We start from the raw sequence: 27,951 nt of genomic DNA on the forward strand, positions 1-27,951 counted from the left end.
ATGGACATCGAAGTTGGAGAGCAATCTTGTGGGCCTGAACCCTGTGGATCTGGAGAAGGAGTTTATCGGCTAAGATGGATGATGTGGATGGCCCATGGTCAACCAAGGGCAGCATCAGAAGAGTGGCAGATTGCATTTTGCAAAAATTATTTCTGTCTCTCTCTCTTTTTCTATGTTTATGTTTTGTTTTGGATATTTTCAAATGATCTATCTTATAATCCAGTTCACAACTTATTTATGTATTTATTTATTTATTTATTTATTTATTTATTTATTTATCTATTTAGCTGTATATAATCTACAGTTAAATTCATTTCAGTATTCTTAATTTCATATATTCTAGGATATCTTGATTTTTTTAAAATTTATTTTATACATACCAATTCACTGCAAAAGCCCCTATGCATTTCCTATTTTTTCCCATAATTTTCTGTATATTCTGGAACATATTAATCAGAATCATTTTAAGCCCTTGTTTTGGTAACCCTAATAGTTGGATCACATGTGGGTATAATTCTATTTATTTTCTTTGATTTGTAGTCAAGTGGTCCAGTGTGTGTGTGTGTGTGTGTGTGTGTGTGTGTGTGTGTGCACGTTCAGCAAAGTTTGGCAATGCTAAACATTTTGTGAAAATAATTTTGAATCTCCAGATGATATTATCTTCCTTTGGTAATGATTAGCCTTTCTTTCTTCTAGGCAAATGGAGTGGTGCCTATTCCCATTAATTGTAGACTGGCTTGAGTTGAGGCTGTATTGCAATTTCTGTATATCTAGGTTTACTTTTGATTCACCTTTGAGTTTCCAGAGTTTTCAACTATAATCTTCTTTTGTATTATGTATCTATTGTTTTAATGGTTTTTGAACTCTGATATTTGCTTAGTGACACCTTCAACGATGTCCTGTTTGCTTGTTAGAGTACTGTTGCTAATGATTTTCGTCATGAATTTCAGGCAAGTTCAGTATTTAGCTAATGTATTATTAAGAGGGAAACTGGTTATGCATTTGAAGTCATGCATCTGCCCCATAAATTCTCCTGGCATCTTTGTTGAGTCACAGTGCTACGCACTGGGTATAAACTTTGTTCTTTTCTTTTTTTTATTTTTGAGGGTAAAGGGGATCAAATATATGGTGATAAAAAGAGAACTGATTCTGGGTGGTGAACACACAATACAATATATAGGTGATGTATTATAGAATTGTACACTTGAAACCTATGTAATTTTACTAATCATTGTAACCCCAATAAATTTAATTTAAAAAAATAAGTTGTTCTTCTTATTAAAAAGTCTTAGTTCCAGCAATAAATCCCCTAATTAGCACTACTTAATTAGTTTTTTTTTTAATTTTTCTGTTACTCGCAATCAGAAATAATTCAATTTAACTAATCTAAAATTTTTCCTTTTTTTTTTTCTTTTTTAATTCAGTCAAGGAATTTTACTTATGATAGTTCAACATATTACTGCTCACTCTAGTGAATTAAATACTTTTATTCTTCAGTTGAGGTGCTAAATTATATTATTATATATTTGGACATTTCATGTGTTAGATAAATTGCCACATTTTTGGTCTCCTTTGAGTTTAATATATGAGAAGAACCTTGCACAATAGCAATGATCTGTTCCTTTTTCTTCTCCTGTACCTTTATATAAAGTAATTACACACTCCATAATGAAAAACTAGAGAAAGCCGCAGTTTCTGACAATATAAAACAATAGTAAATTTGAACAGGCCAGGACAGACTATTAATTGATGATCTTTATAATTAGTTTTTGTATATAATTAGCACAACTTCATTAAAGCCTGGAGTAAATTACTCCAATCTAAAAAAAGTAGAAATCAGAAATTACATGATTAGCCAATGAGAGAAGAATATTCTTCTTTTAAGTTTATTGATTTCATGTATAGAGGCTATGCTATATAGCTTAGAAATAGGACTTGAGATCTAATTCGTATAAAATGTTTTTCTCTGGTTTTTAACTGGCTGTGATCTTTGGGGCCTAGAAATTTTTCATTGGAACAAGTTAACTGGGAAGACATCAGCAGATGTCTTACATTAAATTTTTAATGCAAAATTTGTGTCCACTAACTACATTAATAAATACATAGTTTTTATTTATTTATTACATTATCTACTGAACTGGCTTAGAGTACCAAAACAAACAAACACACACACACACAATGAATAGGTATTGAAATTCTAGAAAGGAATACTAAGCAGAAATATGTAATCAAGTTTCATACACATATATTTACTAATGGAACAGACAGCCATCTATAGTAATTAATTACAGTGATAAAATTGTTTAAGGGCATTTATGCAAACCAGGAAATATAAAGTGTATCACTATATTATGATTTCCCTGGTCCATATAATCTGAATGTCTATTGATTAAATAACCTGATCATTTAATAATCGTTGTTTTTGCCTTTTTACTGACACTGAAAATATCCATATATTATTTTTACCTGAAAAAAAGACGACATTAATTTAATATCCACCCACAAAATCAGCCAGAACAGAATTCAGGCAAACAAAATTTATCTCCCTATGATAATATTATGCTCATAATTTCGAGTAGCCCAAGGCCACTTTTCTATAACAGGCTAAAATAAACCATTCTAACAATTTCCAAATTAGCCTACAAATCAACTTTTAACATAAAACCTGCCATAATAATGGATCAGATAATAACCCTCATTGGGACTTTTGTATGCCCCACTTTCAGTCAGAACACGTGACCAAACTTTTCCTGTTGCAAGGAAGTCACTGTGATTTTAATCAGGGGCCAAAATATCGCAATGCTGGGCTGTAGCTCAGTTCTAACCTGATATGATTTACTTCCCTAAGAACCTGGACATTTGGCCCTGTGGTTATTAGATGTGGTCCAGCTGGGAAAGCATTTTAATTACTCACTGTCTGATTACACTTCCTTTCTTGGTGATAAAAAATGAGTAACAACAACATTAATGATAATAAGAGTAATAATAATAATGCAATATTGGTTACCTTAGGAAAAATAATTAAAAGTGTTTTTCGATGTTGTCCTGATGATTTACACAGTAAGAGACTAAAGACAAAATGCATTAGAAAGAATGAATATTTTGGCAAAAATAACAAAAAAAAAATAGCAATATGGAATTATTAATTAAGAAGCAAATGCTAAAAGAAAAGAAAAGAAGCTCTCTTTATTTAATATGACTTTTAGGTAAAACGTGTCTGTGAGTAATGTTTTTTAAATGGAAATTTTATACATATATATATATAATTTTATGCATATATATGTATATGTATATATATACATATATAATATATATATATATATATATAGTTAGGGGAATTTATATTTTACAATCAAATTATTTTTGGCAGTCTCTAAATACTGGAAACTCAGTTGTGTAATTGAAACACTTTTCTGTTACACGCTTTCACTAGAAAATAACCACATAAAAACCAACAAAACCATAAACAAAGAAAAACTATCTCAGCTCAAGTCCAAAAAAACACTTAGATTGGGGAAGTGGAGGTCAAGAGGTATGCTAGGATCTGATATTCCAAAGCCAAGCAGGTGTCTGTTCAGTACCTGAGAGAGATCTAGATGGCCAAGGTGCAGAGGGACCAAGAGCTGAAGAAGGCCACGTGTGACATCCAGGTCAACACTTAACGAGCACAGGCTGACCTGGCCTATCAGTTTTAGGAGATGGAGGAGCAGTGGGTACAGGTGGAGGTGATGGAGTGGGCCCAGCAAATGGCAGTGCAGGAGCAGGAGATCGCCCACTGAGAGAAGGAGATGGAGGCCAGAATTTGGAAGCCCTTGGAGGCTGAGCGCTACAGGTTGGAGGGCCTAGGCCACACTGAGAAGCCCCCACTGATTATGCAGGCAAAGGCAGAAGCTGAGTTTGTGTGGATGCATGAAGAGGTTGAGGCCTTTGCTCCAGTGGCTGGAGTCCCGGGCTGAGACAGAGCAGATCACCAAGAAGGCATAAGCATTCCAGCTGTACCAGAGGTACTCCCCTGGACGTGCTGCTAGAGAAGCGGCCCCAAGGGTCAGACAATATCAGTGGTCCCTTGACCCTGGTCAATAAGATCACACTGGAGTCCAGTGCAAGTAGGGTCATGGGGGGAGGCTGACGTGAGGGGGAAGGGAAGGACTGGACAATCTGAGCTCTCATTATTTGCAACTAATACAGAGATATGCAATCTCATTCAGTAATATAGAATAAACGAGGGGAAAAAAGCATTTGAGGCTGGTCAACATAATGAAAATGGACTCTTTTGGAAGGAATGACCTGCCCCCTTTGTGTCTTATTTTGAAAGCGTTGGTGTGAGATTAGGCTTACTTTTCCAATAAAGAATTGAAGATGAACATATAATTCCTCCTTGTCCTGGGATTAAGGTCACAGGCAAATGGTGCTTCTAACTAAGAGTTTAAACCTAGAGGAAATAACTCAAACACAGAAGGACAATTTAGAAAGACAGTTTAGAATTCAGGAATAGAGCCGTACTTCCAAAAGGCGCAGTAACAGTGACCAGTGGTAGCAACAATATCTAGCAACAGCAACAACAAACAATGAGAAAATGAGATTTGTTTTTCTGGTAGTGTTGTTGATGGTGGTGGTGGTGGTAGTGGTGGTGGTGGCGGCGGCGGTGGTGTGTGTGTGTGTGTGTGTGTGTGTGTGTGTGTGTGTGTGTCTTACCTAAATGTGGTTGCCAGACAAAATATACGATGAACAGTTAAACTTGAATTTCAGGTAAACAACAAATACTAATTTTAATAAGGATGTCCCGAATTTTGCATGGGACATACACTACATTTTCTGTTGTTATTTAACTGAATTTACAATTTAACTAAGCACCCTGTATTTTTAGTCACTACATTTGTGATCCATCCAGTAGCCTTATAGTAAATATACTTTTACATTGGTGTTAACACTAGTTCCCAACAGAGAAGAAAAAAAAAAAAGAAAAGGTCCCTGGGCTGCCTCCAGTTCTCCAGTTTGCCCCCAAATAAATACCACAGTCTGTAGTAGTCAGAAACTGTTGGTAAATTGAAACTATTGGCAACTTTTCAGAATCTTCTTTTTCATGATATTCATTAGAACATTACCTCCAGTCAAAGGATTCACTCTGGGGCTGATAAAACCTGTTCCAATGACCTCATTGTCCTCTGAGGAACTTCCAGGGCCTTCTGGTTGTGTGGTTAATCCAGGTGTGAAAATGGAAGAGGGTGTGAGTATCCATGTAGTGGTCAGTCCTGGGGATGGGGTGCAGGACAGGGCCTGGAATCTGTCCCTTCCTGAGGGAGTACAGAGACCAGAGTTAGCTCGAACAGCTGGGCGAGTCAGCACATTGAGGTAAGAAGCTTCTTTAACTTGATTTTGAAAAGCTTTGATATGAAGAGACTCAGTACCACGAAGAGGAGCGCTGCAGGTAATAGATACTAGTTTGTTCATTTTAATTAGAGATAGTGAGAAGATTAGCGAGGACCCTCCTACATGTTAGGTTGAGGAAGCCAACACTTGCTAAGCATGTGCAAAACACTTTTTTTTAAATGGCAATGTTGTTTAATATTGAAATCAAAGGATTTTGCATTCGGGAACTGAACAAGAAATCTTCAAATATTGAAGTGCGTTGGCTACTTTTGAGGCTTGGGTAGAAGAAACTTTGCACATGTGACAATGGTGGTACAAAGAGAACTTGTGTGAATAAAAGGGAAAAGAGAAGAAGATGACACTGATAAGAGAGGTTTTGTCTCCCTACAACTAGATATTATATTTGAGCAAATAACCTAGAACCTAACAGTTTTAGCAAGTTGATTTCTCATTACCAATGTAACATTCATAGGGGAAAACAGACGAGGGCCAGAGACTGAAAAGAATAATATGAAGTACAGAGACTCCCGATCCTCCCTCAAATATCTTCTCTGCGTTTTCCTTTAACAAATCTGCCTGACAATAGGTGCAGTGACCCCCCGTGGGAGGGTACAGCTGCAATGGAACATGAAAGCAAAGCATAAATTAACCACATGGATGCTGCTTTGATCTCCCTTTAGGCAGATGGACAGATAATGTTAAAAACATGCAAGCTGCAAGAGTAGACTATGGAATCAGATGGCTCAGGATTAAAACCTCCCTTGCCAACCTTTTTGTCCTGTGACACAAATATGCTCACTAATTTTATTACAGATTCACTTTCCTGAATGCTAAAATGTCAAGAATAAAAGTGTCAATCATAATTTTACATGACTCATTAAATGTATTTAGCCTGGGACAATTAAATGTATTTTTATATCAAAACAATTTGCTTGTATAAATGAAGAAAATATTAGCTATCTCTATTCACTTCAAAATATATGTCAAAAGATAATATTCTGCACATCACTGTTTTGTAATTTATTTTTTTAGATTTGCTTAATGGACAAATCTATTGTCAATTTTTGTAAAGTAATATATGAAATTAAAAGTATGTGTATTCTGTAACTTTAGATACATTGTATCATATATTTCACTTAGGCAAAGTTTAAGTAAAGTTTTTAATTAGGTAAATATCATGTCTTTCAGAAAAACAATTATGCCAATAATTTAGTAAATGTACATGAAATGAATAACTTCTTTGAAAAAAATGTAACATACAAAACTTGACAAAAGTTGTATAGTATACATTCAAAAATATATATAAAATTAAACATCTTCCCAGAAAAATGACTCCAACAGCGTTAATTTTGTTTTCTAAGCATTTAAGGAAGACATAATGACTCGTACTTTTTTATGATAGCAGTTAGAGAAAACAAAGTCCAAACTTGTTTAATGTGGCCAACAAAATTTTAATATAGAAACTCAACAAGGACACAATAGAGAGACCAGAAATATAGTCACATAAATATAGTCAACTGATCTTTGAAAAATGAGCGAAGGAAATACAATGAAAAAATATAGTCTCTTCAACAAACAGTGTTGGAAAACTAGACACTCACGTGCAACAAAAAGATAAAAAAAGAGTCCAGACACAGACTTTATACCTGTCACAAAAAATAACTCAAAATGGATCATAATGTAAATGCAAAATGCAAAACTGTAAAACTCCTAGAATTTCATAGGAGAAACCATAAATAACTTTAGGTATGGTGATGACTGTTTAGATCTAACAACAAAGGTAGATCCAAAGGTATAAAATAAAAATAATAAAAATAAGCTGGACTTTATTTAAATTAAAAATTTCTGCTCTTTAAGAGACAATGTAAGAGTATTAGAAGATAAGCCACATACTGGGAGAAAATATTTGCAAAAGACACATCTTATAAAAAAAAGAAAAGAAAGAAACTGTTATCTAAAACATACAAAGAACTCTTAAAACTCAACAATAAGAAAACAAAACAAAAATGATTTAAAAATGGACCAAAACAGATACCTCGCCAGGGAAGATACACAGAAAGCAAATAAGCATATGAAAAGATGCTCCATATCACATGCCATCAGGGAAATGAAAATTAAGATGATGACCTAACACTGCACACTTATCAGAAAGGACAAAATCCAGAACCCTGACAACACCAAATGCTGGTGAGTATGCAGAGCTATAGGAACTCTCATTCATTGCTAATGGGGATGCAAATGATACAGCCACTTTGGAAGACAGTTTAGTGGTTTCTTAAAAAAACTAAACACATTATTTCCATTTGATTCAGCAAGTGTGTCCCTTTGTACTTACCAAAAAGAGTTTAAAATTTATGTCCATATAAAAATCTGCCAGTGGATGTTTATAGCAGCTTTGTTCGTAATTGCCAAAACTTGGAAGCAGCCAAGAAGTCCTTCAGTAAGTGAATGGATAAATAAAGTGGTACATCTAGACAGTGGATTATTATTTAGTGCTAAAAATAAATGAGCTATTAAGCCATGAGAAGATATGGAGGAAATTTCAAAGCATATTATTAAGTGAAAAAAGTCATTCTGAAAAGACTACATAATGTATAATTTAGAATATATACCATTTTTGAAAAGGTAAAATTATGGAGACTGCAAGATCAGTGGTTTCCAGGGAGGGAGTGGTGGGATGAATGGGCAGGCAGAACACAGAGAACTTTTAGGGAAGTGGAAATAGTCTGTATGATACCATAATGATGGATTCGTGCCATTATAGTTTTTTTCCAAATCTGTAGAATGCACAACACCAAGAGTGAACTGTAATGTAAACTATGATTATAGTATGTCAATATAGGTTCATCAGTTATAACAAATATATCACTATGGTGCCTAATGTCGACAAAGGGAGTGTCTATGAATGTGTGAGGGCAGAGGATATATGGGAAATTCCTGCATCTTCCTCTCAATTTTGCTGTGAACATAAAACTGCTCTCAGAAAACAAAATAATGAAAAAACATACAAACAAAAACTCAACAAGAACATTACAAGAAATTAAATTTACAGGCTAATAATTTCATATAATCACAAAGACATTAAAATGGAAAGTGGTTTAATTTTGAAAATCAATCAATATAATTCATTACATTCATAGACAAGGAGGAGTTTCTATGATCATCTGAATAGATACAGATTCTCCATCCTTGAGAAAAAGAGCAACAGCATAAAAATAGAAGGGGGCTCTCGTCATATGTTAAAGAATACATACCAAAATATTCTAGTATACATAATGGTAAATTATTGATAGTTTCATCCTAACAGTGAAAGACAAAGATATTCACTGTCACCATTAATATTCAACATTGTAATGGAAGTTCAAGAGGGTACAACATCTGATGTTTAAGGATTGGAAGAGTAAAACTGTCATCTCACATATTAATGTACAAAATTTAAAAGAATTTACAGACAAAAAGATGTAACTAATAAATGAATGTAGCAAGGTCACTAAATGCAAGGTGTTTATTAAAACAAGAAATTAAATTTCTGTGTCAGACAATGGAATTTATAGACAATAAGTTTAAAATAAGTCACTTTAACAACATGACTAATTTAACAGAACATATTTAAGGAGTGAGTTTATTTAAAATATACAATGCATCTTCACAGAAATCTCTGAAACATTGAAAGAAACTTAAGATATAAATAAAGAAGAGATAGCCCAGGGTATTTTACTGGAAAATTCAATATTGTAAATATGTCAACTCACTGCAAAATTGATCTAGGATTCTATGTAATCCTAGTAAAATGTCATCAGGTTTATTTCTTTTCTTTTCTTTTTCTTTTTTAGAAACAGGTTTTTAAGTTTGAAAATTATTATGTAAAATCAAATGGCCAAAAGTGTTCAAGAGAACCTTAAGAACAGAGCTAGAACATATAATCTTATGTATTAGGTTGGTGTAAAAGTAATTGCAGTTTTTGCAATTATTTTTAACCTTTTAAACCACCATTACTTTTGCATGAACCTAATACATAGATGTCTTCTAAAATGGATGTGAATCAAGAGAAAAGTACAGTTTGCTCATTTTCAACAATAGTTCCAGTTAAAATAATGAAAAGATCAACAATAGAATGCATAAAATATTGTTGTATATACATATAACCCAGTACTGCACATTAAATATCATGGAAAAATAACCTATAACCAAACTCAAGCTACACACAAAAAATCAGAGGAAACTGACCAAAAATGCACTGCCAAAGGAACAGGCACAGAGGATTTCATACTACTGTATAAGATCCTATTCACTCAATACAAAGAGAAAAAAAAAAAAAAAAGAAACAGTGAAAACTGTACGTATAGTAGTGTTATAATTTAATATGGGATTAAATTATACCAAAAAGCAAGATACTTATTTTCATAAGTCACCACTTTTCAGTATATGCTATGTTTATATAAATATGTTAATATAGCTGCATACAAAACATGACAATACGTACAAATGCAAGTGTGTGTGTGTGTGTGTGTGTGTGTGCATCAAGTCCATCCTTCTATATTTCATATATCCAATATTGGCACTAATATCTTTTCTGTTACTTGTGCTGGAAAATAAGTAATCATATTTCATTCTCAGTGATCACATTGGAAACAATCACAACTCTTGTCTCCTTTGATATAGAAAAATTGTATTTTCTCCTGCTCTTATCTTTTATGCTTCAGGTCCTCAGAGGATTCTTTTTAAACCTCATTTTGTCAAAAGAGCTCCCCAGCAGATCTTAATGCTTCCTTTTTATTGACAGTAATTGAAGAGTAGAACATCTCACAGTGATGCACAATCATGGTATCAGCATGAGAATTCGGTCTTGTTTGGCATATGAGTCAGGATAAGCTAGTTATGCTGAAGTTATAACCTGCCCCCACCCCTAATCTTAGTGATGCATCACAACACGTTTTATTTTCCTGTGCTACATATCCAGCTCTGAACAGGAGGGTCTGCTTATTTTCCTAAGTCAGGGATTCAAACAGAGAATGCGTATCTTGACAGGGTTTTGCACAAACTCTGTAACAGGAAAGATGTAGTTGTTATAGGGAATGATGCACTGGCTCTCAGCAGCTTCTAAACAGTGCCAGAGGTTACTTCCACTAACACTCCAATGGCCAGGCAAGTAACATGGTTACATCTGTCTTTAAGGTATGTGGGAAGTGAAATCTTGTGTATATACAAGAAGGAACTCCAAAATATTTGTAGGAATACTAATTATGACAATATGCAGACTTCTTAAAATTTGGAACTATGAATAAGGATGTTAGGTCTTAGAATTTCCAAAAACGTATGCATAGTATTCTTTTTGAACATGTTTTAAAGAGTGCATACATTTGATCATATTCTTTTTAAAGGGTGTTGAGCACTTCACATAAACTTTTTAAAATATATCTTTTAAGGGCTCATAACCATGATAAACAATTTGCTTTTCATCTAGGTACCATTATGTTTTATCTAACAGTTTACCACAAACATAGAGTATTGAATTCTTAAAATTTATCTGCTTAAGTTATTATCATATTAAAGAAATAAAAAGGTTGAGAATGTTGTGTTGTAAAATTACTTGATGGAGTCATTTGAATTGACACAGTAACATGTTCAATTATTAAAATGATAACTTCCAGAGCCATTTGCAATAGTAAAATACTGCCTTATATGAAGATTTCTTATCCTTTTTACTCTTCTAGATAATTAAAAAAAAACATTATATCATGATTTTCTCCACATTATCGTATCGAACAAATACAGTGTATATACATGTCCACTTGTCTGTATATATGATTTATTGTGTATTGTATTTTGTTAACGCAGAATAGCTAAGTAAGGTTTTCAACGATACTTAAATCCTAAATTCCTCATTGAATTACATACAAGTCCCCTATAGTACCCACTATGAGAATCAGAAAGGATAGATACAAATGAAAACAAATGGATAGTTTCCTGGAGTTCATTGATTTTCCAGGGTTGGCTGTTGTTGATAAAAAGCTTTTAGTTTTAGTTTCTTTGCCTCTTTCTCTTATGTCCCAGGTGTTAGAGAGACTTTTATTTTCTTTCTCATTGTAAATTTGCCTCAAGTTCTTATCTATCTATAGCCTCTTGGTTGTTTGCTATGGATTCTGCTAGCCTAACTTTATAAACCTTTTATACTGAATGGGGATTTGGTACTAGAAATGCTTTTGAGACTGAGGTCCTTATCGGTACTCACCTAGTTCAGCTTTAAAATGCTATGTGATCCTGTTATTATTATCTCCTTATATCTAATCATGTTCTAGCATCCATCTCATTTTATTTAGGATAAGTCTATTTCAGCTAATTTTTCTTTCACATTCATGGACACCTCTGAGATGAACTATTAATCTGTATTATTATTGTCCTGAAAAGTACAATAATCTGTATGATTATTGTCCTGAAAAGTACAATATCAACCTTATATTTCAAGACTTTCCTTTTTTGTACTTTAAAATGTCTGAATGGAAAATCATTCATTCAGATTTGAGCTGTAAGAGCTAATACAATACTCAAAAGAAAGCAAAAATGCACGTAACTATATAAACAAAACAACAATGTGCATAATATTAAATAACAGTTAATAAGGCCAAACTCTTTCTCAAGTGGTTTTAAAATTTTATATTTTCACTAGCAATGTATGATTGTCTCAGCTGAACACTTTTCTCACTAATATTTGATATTGTCAATCATTTTAGTTTAGGCATTCTAAGATGTGTATAGTAATATCTCATTTTGTTTTTTTAATTGAATTCCTTTAATGATTAAAGTTTGGCATTAAAGGAAAGGAGAAAATAGATTACACGATTTTCTGAAGAAATAAAATGTGCCATTTGAAAATTGATTAGATTAAAATTGTTCAAATTTTGGAAGCCAGAGACTGGAGAAAACACCACTATTTTAGCTATGAAGCAGAGAAAATTCAACATTGGTTACATCTTTTTCATTATAAGTAATTTTGATTAAACTCACGCAAACCATCGACTAAGGATCAAACACTCATGTTAACACTCACCTCAATAATTTTTATTAGTTTTCAGAGTGTTTTTGGACAATATTCAGTACCTTAATGCTTTCAATTTCTATTGAATGCAATATATGATGCAGATAAAATGTATAAATAAAACTAGATGGTGAAAAACAATGTGCTTGAAAAGTATACTTTGCTTTTAAAAATATTTTCAAATATTTTTCTCCCCAAAGTATCGTAAATAATATAGGGTATGGAACAGTGGGAAAACTAGAGGTTGCTTTCTTGTTATAAAAAATTGGTTTCAAATTTCCATTCTTCCACGTCCTTTTTAGCTGTGTGATCTTAAAAAGGCAGAGTAGCTTCTCTGATCTTAAGTTTCTGGTGTGTGAAACAAAGTCAACGATCTATAACTAGGTAGCCCTGAGGCTTAAAAGGGAAATGGATAGCAAGTGCCTCTAGACTCTCTGCTACACAGTGTAGCTCTATTAATACACACAGGTATGTACATGCAAATGTTTCTGTGCACGCATGCACACACACACACACACACACACACACACACCCCTACTCATCTGCACAATTTAGCTCCATATTTTTAAGTTTCTCTTTCAAATGGATTATTTCTGTCTTTGCCTCAGAGAAGAAGAGAAACAGGTTTATCCACAGAAACACACAAACAAAAAAATAGATATATAGCTGTATTTTTTTATTGGCAAATATTTTATATGTTTTCCATATCTTTGCTTATTTTTAGGTAAGTTTCCCATATTCACTCACAAAATTTAGGAAACAATACTGAGTTAAATTATAATTTAGGAAATAATATCTGAGTTAAATTATTATTTCCCTGAGATATCTTGTTAAAAAACTTACTGTATATTTTGAGTTACATTTCAGTATTTTTGTTTGTCAAAAGTTTTCATTTTCTAATAATAGTATCAAATAAGACAATACAATACTGCATTTCCAAATGTTGTGAAATTATACTAGAGATGAGAGTGCAATGATCTTTTACAAAACCAAATATAAATTTAATAAAAATGTGTATGATGCCTGTTGATGTCTGACTGTCTAATTACCTCAAAATTATGATAAGGGGCTAATATCCAAAATATATAAGGAACTCAACAACAACAACAACAAAAAAAAATCCTATTAAAAAATGGGCAGAGCACCTGAAGAGACATTTATTCAAAGAGGACAAACAAATAGCCAACAGACATATGAAAAAATGCTCAGCATCACTAATCATCAGAGAAATGCAAATCAAAACCACAATGAGATATCACCTCACCCAGATCAGAATGGCTATCATCAACAAGACAAATAGTAACAAGTGTTGGAGAGGCTGTGGAGAGAAAGGAACCCTCATACACTGTTGGTGGGAATGCAAACTGGTGCAGCCCCTATGGAAGGCAGTGTGGAGGTTCCTCAAAAAATTACAAATAGAATTACCATATCATGGAGCAATCCTTCTCCTGGGTATCTACCCAGGAAAAACTAAAAATATTTATTTGTAAAGATATATGTGCTCTGATGTTCATTGAAGCTTTATTTACAGTGGCCAAGACATGGAAACAACCAACGTGTTTTTCAATAGATGATTGGATAAAGAAGATGTGATACATATATATATATATATATGTTTGGATATATATATATATATATATATATATATATATATATATATATATATGTTATATCACATATTATTGTGATACTATTCTGCCATAAGGAAAGATGAAATAGTGCCATTTGCGACAACATGGATAAATGTTGAGATTATTATGCTAGTAGAAACAAGTCAGACAGAAAAAGTCAAGAACCATATGATTTCACTGATATATGGTCTATAAAACTGAAAACAACAAAAGAACAAGAAAAACAAAGGAAGAAACAAAAACCTGTAGACACACACAATAGTTTAGTGGTTACCAGAGGGTAGCAGGGGAAGAAGGAGGTAAATGAGGGTAGAAGAGATCGAATATACGGTGATGGAAGAACTGACTCCGGGTGGTGAGCACCCCATGTGATATACAGATGATGTAATACAGAATTGTACACCTGGAACCTATATAACTTTACTAACAATTGTCACCCCAATAAACTTTAATTTAAAAAAAATATGATTAAAAAGTTCTTCCTCAGTCTTATTTTAGTGCACAATATAGAATACTAGGAAAATTTTGTCATACACTTATGGAGAAAGGGAAACATAGTAAAATTTGGTAACAGCTGCTAAGATGTCTATCTTAAAACAAAATCAATGGGAAGAAACACTTACTTTCAAAATAAATGAATGCACAGGAAAACTATCCCTTATATGCTGTTTATTAAAAAAAAAATCCACCAAGCAATTCTCAAATTATGTATCCACACTGAGTTATTATACCATTTGACATCTTCCTTAGCTCATTTTCTATCACACTATTGCAATATATTTTATTATTTTTATTTTTTGTTTTTTTAGCATTATTATCTTTTTTTAGTTTCTCTGAACTCTGGCATGTTGTTACTATATTAAACCCAAATTCTAGGCCTAATGTAATCTTTTTAGCATATTAATTTCATTGGCATTCTTTTATTAAGTTTTCTTTCTTGTCGTTTTTCAATAAAAGTGAGATGGTAAATAAGCAGCTGGAGTTGCAATAATCTTAGATGCCTTGAGAAGAATGATGCTGATTTATAGGAGAAACACTGTGAGGTGCAATTCAAAGTAAGTGATTTTCCATATGCCTAAATAATACTCGTTACACTATGTGTTTTGAAATGATGTAACTATAGGGAGAATTCAGAAACATATTAGCACAATAACTTCATGTCACATTAACATACACTCAATCTGTAAAATATTTAGTAGTTCTCTAGCAAATCACAGAACACCTGCCTGTATAGAACATAGCTTTTTGCTGCCTTTCATAAAGTGTATATTCATTTTAGTTTCCCTTCCCTGTATAGGAATTGCAGTGAATATATTTAAACTTAAAGGTCACTCTCCTTGTGGTGTGGAATGTAAAGAACATTGATTCTACTCATTTTACATGCACACCTAGAAAATAATTTGTTGTTTTGAATGTTTAATTCCCAAAGTGATACAATTGAACTTGGACAGAAAATTCATATCTTGGAAACTAATAAATGGTAGGGTCACTAAAAATTTCAACATAGGAATCTATCTCACAATATTTCTAATATTTGGAAAAATGTTACAGTAAAGGTAGTCTATAAATTGAAAATGCAATAAGTAAATGTGTGATAATACATAATATCATATATAAATGAATGAATATATATGTATATATATACATAGTGTAACATATCAAATTATACATACATATGTATATACAGTGCCAAAAAAATGTATGCACTATACATGCACACAAAAAATGATGTTTCCATGTTTTAAGAAAGGAAAACTATATTAAAATTGCAATACTCAATATATACTGATAATGAAAGATGAATACAAGTCACATTTGACTTCTGCAATTACAAGAAATGCTCAAAGTGGTTACCATCAGCAGCCAGACACTTCTGATTATGCAAACTACTGCTTGAGCAAGGTTGACTAAAGTGTCCACTTGTATACATTTTTTGGCACCCCCAGGATATATATATATATATATATATATATATATATATATATATATATATATATAAAACATTTCAGTGAGGGAATGGTTGGTCTACTGTGGCAAGTGATGAAAACGGACTGTAGCAATAAGGTATAAGTTAGTTGGCAATAAGAATTTCATGTTATGTGCTCTTGGTGAGAGAAATCTGATTATAATGTTAGGAATAAATAAAAATTAGATACTGAAGATGGAAAAGGGGAGTGGTTTCATACAGTGTCTATTGTCTCTCTGAGGTGGGAAAGAGAGCGATTCAGTTGATAGAGCAATGAGGGAAAAATGTCGAGAGCAATATTATGATGGGGTGGCTGATAATCAGAAAACTCATGAGGGATTTTATTCCTAGAATCAAATGCAAGAATTTGTTTTAGATAAGAGTCAAATGCCTGAAATGAGAGAGAAGGAAGATAAGAACAAGATGCAAATGTATTTAACACCAGTCCCTAAGGTAAATAAAATAAGGTTTCCATATGCTTTATGCCCTGTACCAATTCTCTGTATCACTTGGAATTGTGTCTTACTATTATATGTGCCCATAATTTTGATTTATACATTGAATGTTAACTTTCAAAGCAGACTTCTGTTATTTATTCTGTATCTAACACCTAGTAGAGGACATGAGCAGCAAAAGACTTTACTTAAAGAATAAAGATGATGGACATGAGTGAAACATCATAGAAATTAAGCTAAAAGTCACCAAGAGAAGCAATGACAAAACATTCTAAGATGTAGATTCAGCATCTACTCACTGTCTTGAAGGAGTTTAAATAATTATAGCAAGGAGGAGGGGTTCACACATATCACATGCATACACAAGCACCTAATTTTCCCATTATACCTGTTTCAACAGGTGTATTGGAGAGTCACTGCTGAGAGACATTTGTACCAGACCCAGAGAGAATAGCAACTGACTTAAGTAATAAAAGTGAATAGAGAAAAGAGGTAACATGGTAACTGTCAAGAAAATGACAAGAATGTTGTGATCTCGTTCACATAGAGAGAAATGTGTGGCTCAGATAGAGTAGAATGTTAGCAGCAGCTGTGAGCCCACAAACTTGTTGAATTTTAAGATGTGAATTCCAGCATGGGCATAGGAAAGATTTATGATTCAGAAAGACAAATTCAGTCTGATAGTGTTGGGAGCCAAGGCAGCATTGACAAAGAGGAAGAAGAAAAAAAGCAGCCTGAAGTTGTATAAATGGTTTAATCCTGGCCATTTAAAAAATTCTGCAAAACAGTCAAATTCTAGGAAAACAGAGAAAATGAATAGAAAAATAAGCACAAACTATGTATCCACATGTCCACTTGCAAAAAAAAAAATACATGTTCAAATTCTGTTCATGTGTTTCACACAAAGAACATCTCTGGGAGTTTGGTATTTATTTAAATCTATCCATTTTTTTTTTTTTTTCCTTTTCTTTTTTTTTTTTTCATTTAAACATATTTGCATTTAAATTATATTATTTCCCAATATTTAAAGGGCACTATAACTGGTGCTAGCTTCACGTTTCAGAGTTTCAGGAGTGCCAGGTAATATGACACCTGGCTACACTTTGTTACAGTCATTACCTGAGGGAATTAATGAAAACCTGCACAGATGGAGATGGTCCTAATGGGAGACTGATCCAACAGGGAATGGAGTAGAGTGTTATAAATACAGGAATGATTTAATAAACATGATTGATTGTCTGTCTGCACAGTAATCTACCTACTCTCTCAAACAAACCCCAGGTAACCATGTAACTGCATTTTAGTGTCTTAGAAACATTTTGCTTACATTTGTAGATTTCCTTTAGGTTCAACATTCTACTATTGATGCAAACACTAAACTTAGATGGATGAATATAAATCAGTTTCTTTGAGAAGATACAAATAACAAGGAAGAAAGTCAAACAGATGAATATGATCAATAAACCACTATGTAGAGATTCTTAAGACTCTGAAATGTGGGGTTGTATTATCAAGTTCTTCGGGAGTAAGTGGAGATTAGTAAATAGATCTTGGAACATATTTTTAGAATTATTGTATTTTTAGTCAGAGTCTGGCTCCAAATCATTTTGGCTACGGACTAAAATGAAATCAAACTTTAAACATATTACTTGTTCCTATTGAAAATGTTATTTTGTTGTTATTTTCATATATGTAGTGAATGGTGAGCATGATTCCAACATGAGGCATTAGGAAGATAATTCAGGAAGACAAATTGTAACACCATTAGTTTCCAAATGAAACTAATAACACTGCAGGATCGATACACTTTAGGAACATTATGTAACATGTACAATAAAAACAATATATAAAATGAAGAAGTGAAATAATACAAATGGCCATTAAAATTTTTAATTTGACTAGCAGAAATTAAAGTTTAAACTATAGAAATTAAATGGTAAAACCACTGCAATGGAAAATTTGAGAATTAGAATTACTAGGTAAAATGCAAAAAAAACCAAAAAACATTTGGATCCATTCAGTGAGTAGAGAAATATTCAGTCTACTAATAGAGTTCCTAAAGAGAATACATTATAATTGGAACATTCATGATACTAAAAATACCAGGAGAAAATGTGATTTTGAATATTGAGGTTGTTATTTTCTTTCCTAAAATAGCTCTACATACAGATATCACATGCTTAAATCAAAATTATAATATGATGTTATTTACATATGATAGAAGTATTCTAAAATTATCTAGAAAAATAAATTCCCTCAAATGTCAAGGATATTTTGACATAGAATTATAATGATAGGGAATATGTGCTGATAATAACTTGTAACAGTTCCTCACACATAAAAATAATTTAATGGGTATTAACTGAATGTTAAAAAAATATTTGTTTAAAGATAAAAACCATTTATAAAATGATACCAGATAATAGAAACCATTTAAGCATAGAATATAATGAGTTTTATAATAAAACATGGTACCTATAATAAAACATGGTACCTTAAACCTCTGCACTAAGCAATACATTGCTTTGTGAAAACCAGCAAACATTATTAGTAAATATAAATCTATTAACCTTCCATTACACATTAAAGCAAACCAAATTCCTTACAATTCTGTTTGCCTAAAGCTATATTTAAGTTTAATTTTCCTCTCCCAGCTTCTTGCTAGATGATTTAAATTGTAAGCGAAGTATGTGTGTGTGTGCGTGCGTGCTTGCGTGTGTGCGTGTGTAGAGGGGTGTATTAGAAGTCTGTGTTTAAGCGCGATTACTAGGTGGGATCATGTGATCTCATCAAAAGTTTGCAGACATCTCATACACCTCTGGAGGTGATTTTGGCTGATGGATGGCTTCCATGAAGCCTTGCTTGTGGTTCTGGAAGGACACAGACTTTGGTCTGAGAACAGACTGGTCTCTCAGTCAGATCCTGGGGTGAGGACCTTGACAGACACACCCTGCTGTGTTGAGTGGATCCCTGCATTACACAGGAAGAGACTGTTTCTATCTGGTAGCTCTTTATTGCTCTGAGGGAATCCACATGTTGAAACATTTAAATGACCTCTGTATTTTTGGCCATTAATTGTCAGGAAAGCAGCACATGATTATCGATGGTCGCAATCTCCCATCAGTAGTGTTAAAAGACCAAACTTTGATTAATCAAATGTGTCAATTGAAAAAAGGAAAACTAAGTTCAGCGTGTTTAATCATTCCTATTGAGTCAAAAATGAATGGAATGACCAGACAATATCATTAAGGTTAATCATATATTTTAAGAGACGTTAACATTGCATAATTTTCATGAGAAGGCTTTTAAAGCCTAAATAAGTGTTTAAAAAAAAAAAAAATCAGTAGATAAACTGACAAATTGAATGTACAGTGCTGAAAACTTTATCTCCAGAACCCGCATCCAATGAAAGTCCTATCTCTTAATACAGAAAAATATAACAAATAAATAAAATATAGGAGTGTGATGGTGGCATATTTTTAATTTCTAACATGTGAGTAACATGAGTACCTACAGGCCAGACGGGAACAGATGGGGGAAATGCAATTAACAAATACAAAGTAGATATAAACATTCCTTGGCTGAATAATAATCACTTAGAGCTAACTTATTGAAATGGCATGATGAGTGTCAAGCAAAACTAATGAATAAGACACAGATTTAATATATATATATATATATATATATATATATATATATATATATATATATAATTATGAACTCAAAAGGCGGATTATTTTTAATACATTTATGTTAAACAGCAGAGTTTGCAAAATAAAGAAAAGCAGACAATATCAAATTTTATTATAGGAGATATTAAGTTGGTGCAAAAGTAATTGCGGTTTTTACAACTACTTTTAACCTTTTAAACACAATTACTTTTGCACCAATCTAATATTTGATACCAGAAACAGCTGTATAAAATGTGTGCAGAAAAAGGTCTATAAACCCAAAATGCTACACCCAGCAAATATATATTTTATGTAGTAGTTTAAAAGAAACGCATCGTTGGGTATGATAAGATTCAGGGAGTGCACTATCTATTGACCAAGTCTGTGGAAAGCTTACAAGGAAATGCTCTCTATAAAATAAATTTAAACAAATCAAAAGATCCCAAGAAAAGAGATAATAAGTAGCATGAGAAACAACAAAGTATGACCCAAGAAAACGCATGTATAATTAGATGCATGGTAATGCATATGATGGTAATGATTGCACTCACAATATCTTTTAAGAAAACATACTTGAAAAAAAGAAAATCATAAAGGAAATTTTAATAATAGCACAAAAATAATATCACAAATGATTCAGATACATTATCCCTGTCCTTGGGGCCAGAGTAGCACCAACGTCTTTTTTTTTTTGATCAGTGGTTTCCTTCTTGTCCCTCTTTTAGAACCTCTTTTTTTTTTTTTTTTTAGTAAAAGTGTATTGGGGTGACAACGGTTAGTAAAGTTACACAGGTATCGGGTGTACAATTCTGTAATACATCATTTATATATCACATTGTATGTTCACCACCCAGAGTCAGTCCTCTTTCCATTACCATATATTGGATCCCCTTTACCCTCATCTACCACTTCCTTACCCCCTTACCCTCTGGTAACCACTAAACTGTTGTCTGCTAAAATGATCTTAGTTATTAAAATTTTTATCTAACTGAATGAGAAAATGATGGCTTAAATGAGGATATTGTGATAATAATTATAATTGAATCAAAAGATTCAACAGTTTACAAATGTAGAATCATAATTTCTAATGTCAATAATGTATGATAATGAATACAAATGTTATTGATATTCATGCTTCAAAAATATGAACCATAATTACTTACTGTTGAATTGATAAAAGGAAACATAACTAAATATTTCTTAATCTGATACGGAGTGGGAATACATTAAAATAACTCCTATATTAAAACACAAAAGAAAACATTAACAATTTTAATGATACACATTTACTATTTCTGCTTAGTATATAATATCATAAAATAAAAAGTAAATAATACACTAGCAACCTAAATGACAAATAAGTATGAATATATAAAGTACATGTATCAATTTATAAAGTTAGTGAAATTTATTTGCTACAAAAAAAGGAGATAAAAGAAAAAGACATTCATCAGAATGTTTGCGGTGAAGAATTTCCTCACATCCTGGTAATGACAGCTGACAAAAGGCTTTCAAGATACTCACAATATATGAAAAAGGGAGACTGATATCTCATTCACCTATCAAATTTTGATTAAGCAGTGGATTTAATGCCTCTCATGACTTGGCTCAAATCTAACTGAATAAGGGGAAAGAAAATTGGGGAGTTACTGTGCTGGAGTATGGTAGTGTAATTTATATACACAAATTTCCTGGAAATAAAACAACATAAAAAGGTGATATGGGAAGTATCTAAATATATATTTTTTAACAGTGAAAAGTAAAGTATCCTGCAATCTTACCACCTGGCATGCCAAAGACTTATCTCCCCCATTGTAAAGTGCCTGGGGTTGAGTCCTGCTGCTAATTCAAGAGTGAGACTCACTGTGAGAGGGGATAATAGCAACAAGAAATTCTAGGAAATACTGCGGGGGTGCCACAATCTGAAGTAGAAGAAAAGGTCTTTTGATGACAAATGTCCATCATTAGATAATTGTGCTACTTGAAAGCCCTACAGGTTCCTTAATACCAAGTACATGTACCCTACCCAAGAGCCAGCATGTATCGATGTCTGATACCCACAATGAACAGATGGCCAAGGTAAGCCAGATTATCAGGAATAACAAACCAAGAATATCTACAGCCATGGAAAGTTTATTAAATCAATGTTTGCCCTGTTTTTCACCCCTTGTTTTTCTTTTTCAAGCTTCTTAGGGGAATAGTAAGACCTTAAAAAGGAAAGAAGAGGCATTTCTGAATTAAAATATATCACTTCAAAGGGCTGGAGTAAGAGAAACAGTAAAATGGAAGTCATACACCAACTCACTTCAAGTACCTGGAGATAATATCTTTCCATTCATGCACAGTGAACGAGAAGGAAAAATGTAATGTAATGATAAAAGATGGACTTTCAATTTTAAAAATATAAACTCAAAGATAAAATTTGCCTCCAATTTTAAGAAGCTAAAAAGATTTTATACAGCATAAATTTAACATTGATTAGAGAAAAATAAAATTATATATTATTTGCACTCTTCTGAGTTGAATCTATGCTTTAACGTTGGAACGGTCTACTGATAAATATAACCCAAGACTATCCTGGACTCTGAGGCTCAGGCCGCATCTCTTTGCATTTTATGAGAAGATACCGAATATGGTAAGTGAAGGGGCTGCATGTGAACTGAGGCTTGCTCGCCTCCAAGGTACTTACTATATCTTTATAACTGATAGCAATCCCACAAAAAAACAAAACAAAAAACAAAACTGTATTATCTTTAGATTAAACACAACTGAACCAATAAATATGAAAAACAGCTGGCAGTTATAGCAATCATGATTTACAAAGACTTTGTCTCTAAAATGTTAAGCAGACAGAAATATATCTTAGAAGTTTTTTCTTTTTTTTCTTTGTGTGGTGTGTGTGTGTGTGTGTGTGTGTGTGTGTGTGTGTTATGCGAAGTATCTCAAGATTTTTTTTGAGGACTTGTCATTCAGCTATAATGCTGTAATGTAATGTTTATAATCTATGTAACTTTATACAATCTGTTCATATTCTCTAATCTCTAAATCGTCAACATGTGCACTTTTTAAACAAGAGTAATATGTTGGAAGTTTCTAAAGTACTTTCAGGTCTTTAATTCATGGAAATTTTAAGTCTATAGGAAGAAGAGGAGAAACCATTTTTGACATTTTGACAAGCTTAAATGACTCTTTATAATTTTACTGTATTGTACTTATATTTCAGCATTAAGATTTACAAAATAGGAGATACCTGTTTTTCTGCTTGGGTCTTTGCAAAGTACCGAATTACAGAATACTCACACAAGAGCTTTGTCACAGTTTCATCTGATCTGTGACCCAGAACATTACAACAGCTTGTGCAGCATAAAAGGGCAAGAGAGGATAAACATCCTTTGCAATTATATAACAATAAATGAACCATAGCTGATCTGCATTATGATGAGATGTGTCTTGAGAGAATGTATTTAGTCACTCAGTCGTTTAGGAGAATTTGCACAGGGTAAAATCATTGGGCATATGGGCAGCATGTGCTCAAGGACTCCCTGCAGCATTGAGATGACACATTATAATAATATATGGTGCACCATCTTTGTTATTATGGTGACTCTTATAAGAAAAATAAATCTATGTTTTTTTTTTTATATGCCCAAATTTCCTGGGAATAAAAAAAAAGCATAATGACAAAGGTGATGTGGAAAGTGTCAAAAGATATTTTTTAACAGTGAAAAGTAGTGAATTAGGGTGAAATTTGATTGAGAATAGCATATAGTATATAAAGAAATATTTTTTTCTTAAATTTACCAGATGCTTGTTTGTGTGTGTGTGTGTGTGTGTGTGTGTGTGTGTGTGTGTGTGATTTTCGTTCTTTATTTCAAACCTAAAGGTCTTATTGGCAATCTAAATTAAGTGTTTCCTTTTTCACACTGGAAATCCAGAATAAATATCTAGGATTAAGTGTAGTAACTCATTCTTTCAAGAATTTTCACTGAGTAACACTGCAAAGCCTTGTTTTGGGTACTAGTACACATATATTTCTTTTCTAAGAAATTATATTTTCTTAACATGTAGATATTAATCTAATATCGTAAATCTATAACAATCAGTTAAATCAGTCAATATTTTTTCTTCAAAATAAATGGTTCCAGAAGAATTACTGAAATTCACAAGGTACTTTTTTACTGACCAAGAACAGTGGAAGCAAGAGAGAACCTCACATGCTAAAATCATCTTAGGGAAATCCTGTGTTTGAAAAACAAACAAACAAGAATGCAAACAAAAAGAAATTTGTGAAACTAGATATATAGTCAATTCTATGTCACACAATCACCTATTTGCTAAAAAAGACTAGGGTATGACGTTAGGTATTAGCATATAAATAATTCTTGTGAAGAAGCCCAATCATACCAGCTGGAGAGATCCAGTTGTTAAGCTCATCCATAATTAAATCTATTTATACTGATGATATTATGATAAAAACAAATATAATAAGCACTTGAAACTGATTACTTTCTAATTTTTCTAATATAGTCTACTACTGTCCCCTGTTTGGAGGTTGTATTTATTCTAGCTCTGTAGTAAACATACTAAGTATCTGCTACTACACATTTTTTTCCTAACTCAAGTCATGTTAAATTGTCAGCTCTAAAAAGGCTCATGGAGAGAGTATTTATACCACAAAAATAAACAAAATATACAAATCAGGATTCAACTTATTGAATCACTTTATTGTTTTATTGGTTTTGTAAATGTAAGTAATTGAAAATGTTGCATATGCCATGTCTGTAGCTATTACAAAATTTGAAACAATGTTCTTCCAGCATTAAAAAGTATTATGTTTTTCAGCAAATAAGTAAACCACATCATTGGCAAACTTTTGAATTTTCAATATGTCATCATTGTTTTGTCTTAATCATTAATTTAAACAAAAATATCGACAGAATTTTATGTCAAAGCTATTCTCATCAGTCAGTTCCATCCATAGATTCAAAGGTTTGGCAAAACATTGTAAAAGCCTTCTTGAGAACTGATTGGCTCGAAAGAATTTAAAGAGAATTGTATTGTGTATTGATATTTGTGTATGTGTGCAACACTTCATTTATATAAGTAATAGACTTATATATGTATTCATGCACGAGTATTTTTCTTGCAGAGAGCTGGCTGTTTAGCATGTACCATCGCTCACTGTATAAACAAAAATGACATAACATAGAGCTAAACTATGCTGTAAAGGAAGGGAAAGTGGGAAAATGAAGAAAAGAAAAAAACAAAACCAGGAGATAAATATGTCTCAGGCAATTTGTAATCTCTGGTTAAAGACTGTGAAACATTTAGTTTTAAAAAAGGCAAAGGGCTCTAATAGACATTTCTCCAAAGAAGACGTACAAATGGTTGATAAGCATATGAGAAGATATTCAACATTATTAGTTATAAGGGAAAAGCAAATCAAAACTAGGAGATAGCACTTAACACCCACTAGGGTGGTTATACTGAAGAGAAAACATGAAAAATAACAAGTGTTGCCAAAGACATGGAGAATTTGGAACCCATATGTATTGCTTACTGAATAGTAAGTGGTGCAGCCACTTTGTAACACAGTTCGGTGGTTTCTTAAAAGGTTAAACATGGAGCAACTTGGCTCCTAGGTACACATCCAGGAGGACTGAAAGGATGAACAGATATTTGTACACCCATGTTCGTAACGGTATTAATCACGGTTGCCAAAAGGAAAAAACAATCTAATTGTCCAACAACAGATGAATACACAAAACGCTGTATGTATGAGAATTGCAGAACTCTTGGCACATAACTTCTAAATCACTGAAGTAAGAAACTTGACCAGACTCTAGCATTGATTCGAGCAGCAGCGGGCCATATCTCTAGGATCACCCCTCACTGACTCCAGCCTGTCTTTGAAATTACTACCTGAAAAAAGCTGAAGGCCATCAGTACAATTGACCCCTTGCTCTAACCAACACTTGACAATATGTCCCCCCTCCCATTTATTGGATTTATTAAAAAAGGGCTTACAATTATCAATATGTATTTCTCACAACTCAGAAGTGTCTGTCTCAAGGACCTGAGAGCCATTCCTTTGAAATTGAATCATCAGGAAGAATAAGGCCTCTCTCCCCCAGTCTCTGTGGGATGACAGAATACTAACTTCAGTAACTGTCAGCTCACAAACACAGTGGGCCTCATCACACTTACACTGACCAACCCTTTGTATTTTTTCACTTCTCTGACTCTGCTAAGTCCCCTGTCCCTGCCCTCCCTCCTTCTACCTTTACATACCCAATCACCTCTGTGCATATTGTAATAGAGCTCAGCTCTTTCCCCAACTGCCAGTAGTTACTGAATAAAATCTATTTGCAGCACTTTAATGCCCAGCACTATTTTTTTGACAATCCATACAATGAAAAATTATGTCTCCATAAAAATGAATACAATTTTGATACATGCTACAACATGGATTGACCTTAACATTATCCTTACTGAAATAAGCCAGACACAGACAGACAAATATTGTATAATTCCACTCATATGATGTAGCTAAGAACATGCAAATTTCTCAAGACAGTAGAATAGAGGTTGACAGTGACTGGGGAGATGGGAAAGGTGGAGTTATTGTTTAGTGGGTACAGATTTTGTTGGGGATGATAACAAGTTTTAGGTATAGCTAGTGGTGGTAGTTATACAACATGCATTTTATGCCACTGCATTGCACATTCATGAATGGTCGAAATGATAGGTATTACATCATGTTCATGTCACTACAATAAATAAAAAATACTATACTTATTAATGAAAATACCTATTTGGAGACAAAAGGGAGCAAGACCTTTGAAAGAAGTGAAACATTTTGGGAGAAAGTAGGCCTCTTATTCTGTAGTTTTTAATTTAGTGCCATTTGCTATAAAATAACTCATGGTATAAAGACCAAGCAGAGATCAGTGGCTTTCAGCAGTCTGGAGGCGCTGGGGAGACAAAAAGTTGAACATCAGGAGATCAGACAGGATTTACGGTAACAATATTCTGGAGAAAGGGGGAAACCAAAGAAAGTAAACATTAGTTTTTTTTGTTTGTTTGTTTTTTTGTTTTTTTTCTCTGAGGCTTTTATAAATTGTAAACTGTTCAGGAGACTGAGAATCAAAAATCAAGAGAAATAAATGAAATTGATAACAAGAAACCAAACCTATTTTTGAAAAGATCGATAAATTTGATAAACATCTACTCAGTTTTAGTAATTTTTAATGACCTAACTTCAAGTTCATATGTTTTTCTCCCCTAAAATTCCCCATTCATGTATGTATGTTATTCATCTTTTTTATAGATCTTTAACTATAAATTTCTAGTTACTTTAAATTTTCTGTCTCACTCTTTCAACATATGGTTCATTGGTGAATCTTGGTTTAATCTTGATAGTGAATTGTTCTATATTGCTCTTTCGAAAAATTTATCGTGTACTTTTGATTTAATGTTACACATACTTTTGATTGAGTGTTAGAATGTTAGCAGAGCAGAGACAAAGGTAAATTATATTAACCCCCAAAAGTGAGCCTGCCTAGCTCTCTGTTTGATGAGTGTGGGAGTTTGATTCTTTCTCATCAGGTGCTGAGACGGGTTTGGATGTTCTCATTGTTTTTGTTATCTTCAGTGTACAACAGGTTTCAAATGTTTATGTGTTATCTTGTGCTTCAGGGAGGAGCTGGGGGACCAGAGAGTTTTTCTTAATGTTCTTGATGCATTCTCAGGTTTTGAACTTTACTCTGTGACCAACCGTGCCACAGAGCGGTTCTGTCCCTACTCTCCTGACAATACTTAG

The 27,951-nt window shown here is 32.9% G+C and overlaps 1 pseudogene; it reads left to right on the top strand.

The window, feature by feature from the left end:
- LOC109458353 (flotillin-1-like) lies at nt 1-27,951 on the top strand (annotated as a pseudogene).

The sequence above is a fragment of the Rhinolophus sinicus genome, chromosome 16 (genome assembly GCF_057876585.1).
Source record: "Rhinolophus sinicus isolate RSI-liver-muscle chromosome 16, RSI-T2T, whole genome shotgun sequence".
NCBI classification, from domain to species: domain Eukaryota; kingdom Metazoa; phylum Chordata; class Mammalia; order Chiroptera; family Rhinolophidae; genus Rhinolophus; species Rhinolophus sinicus.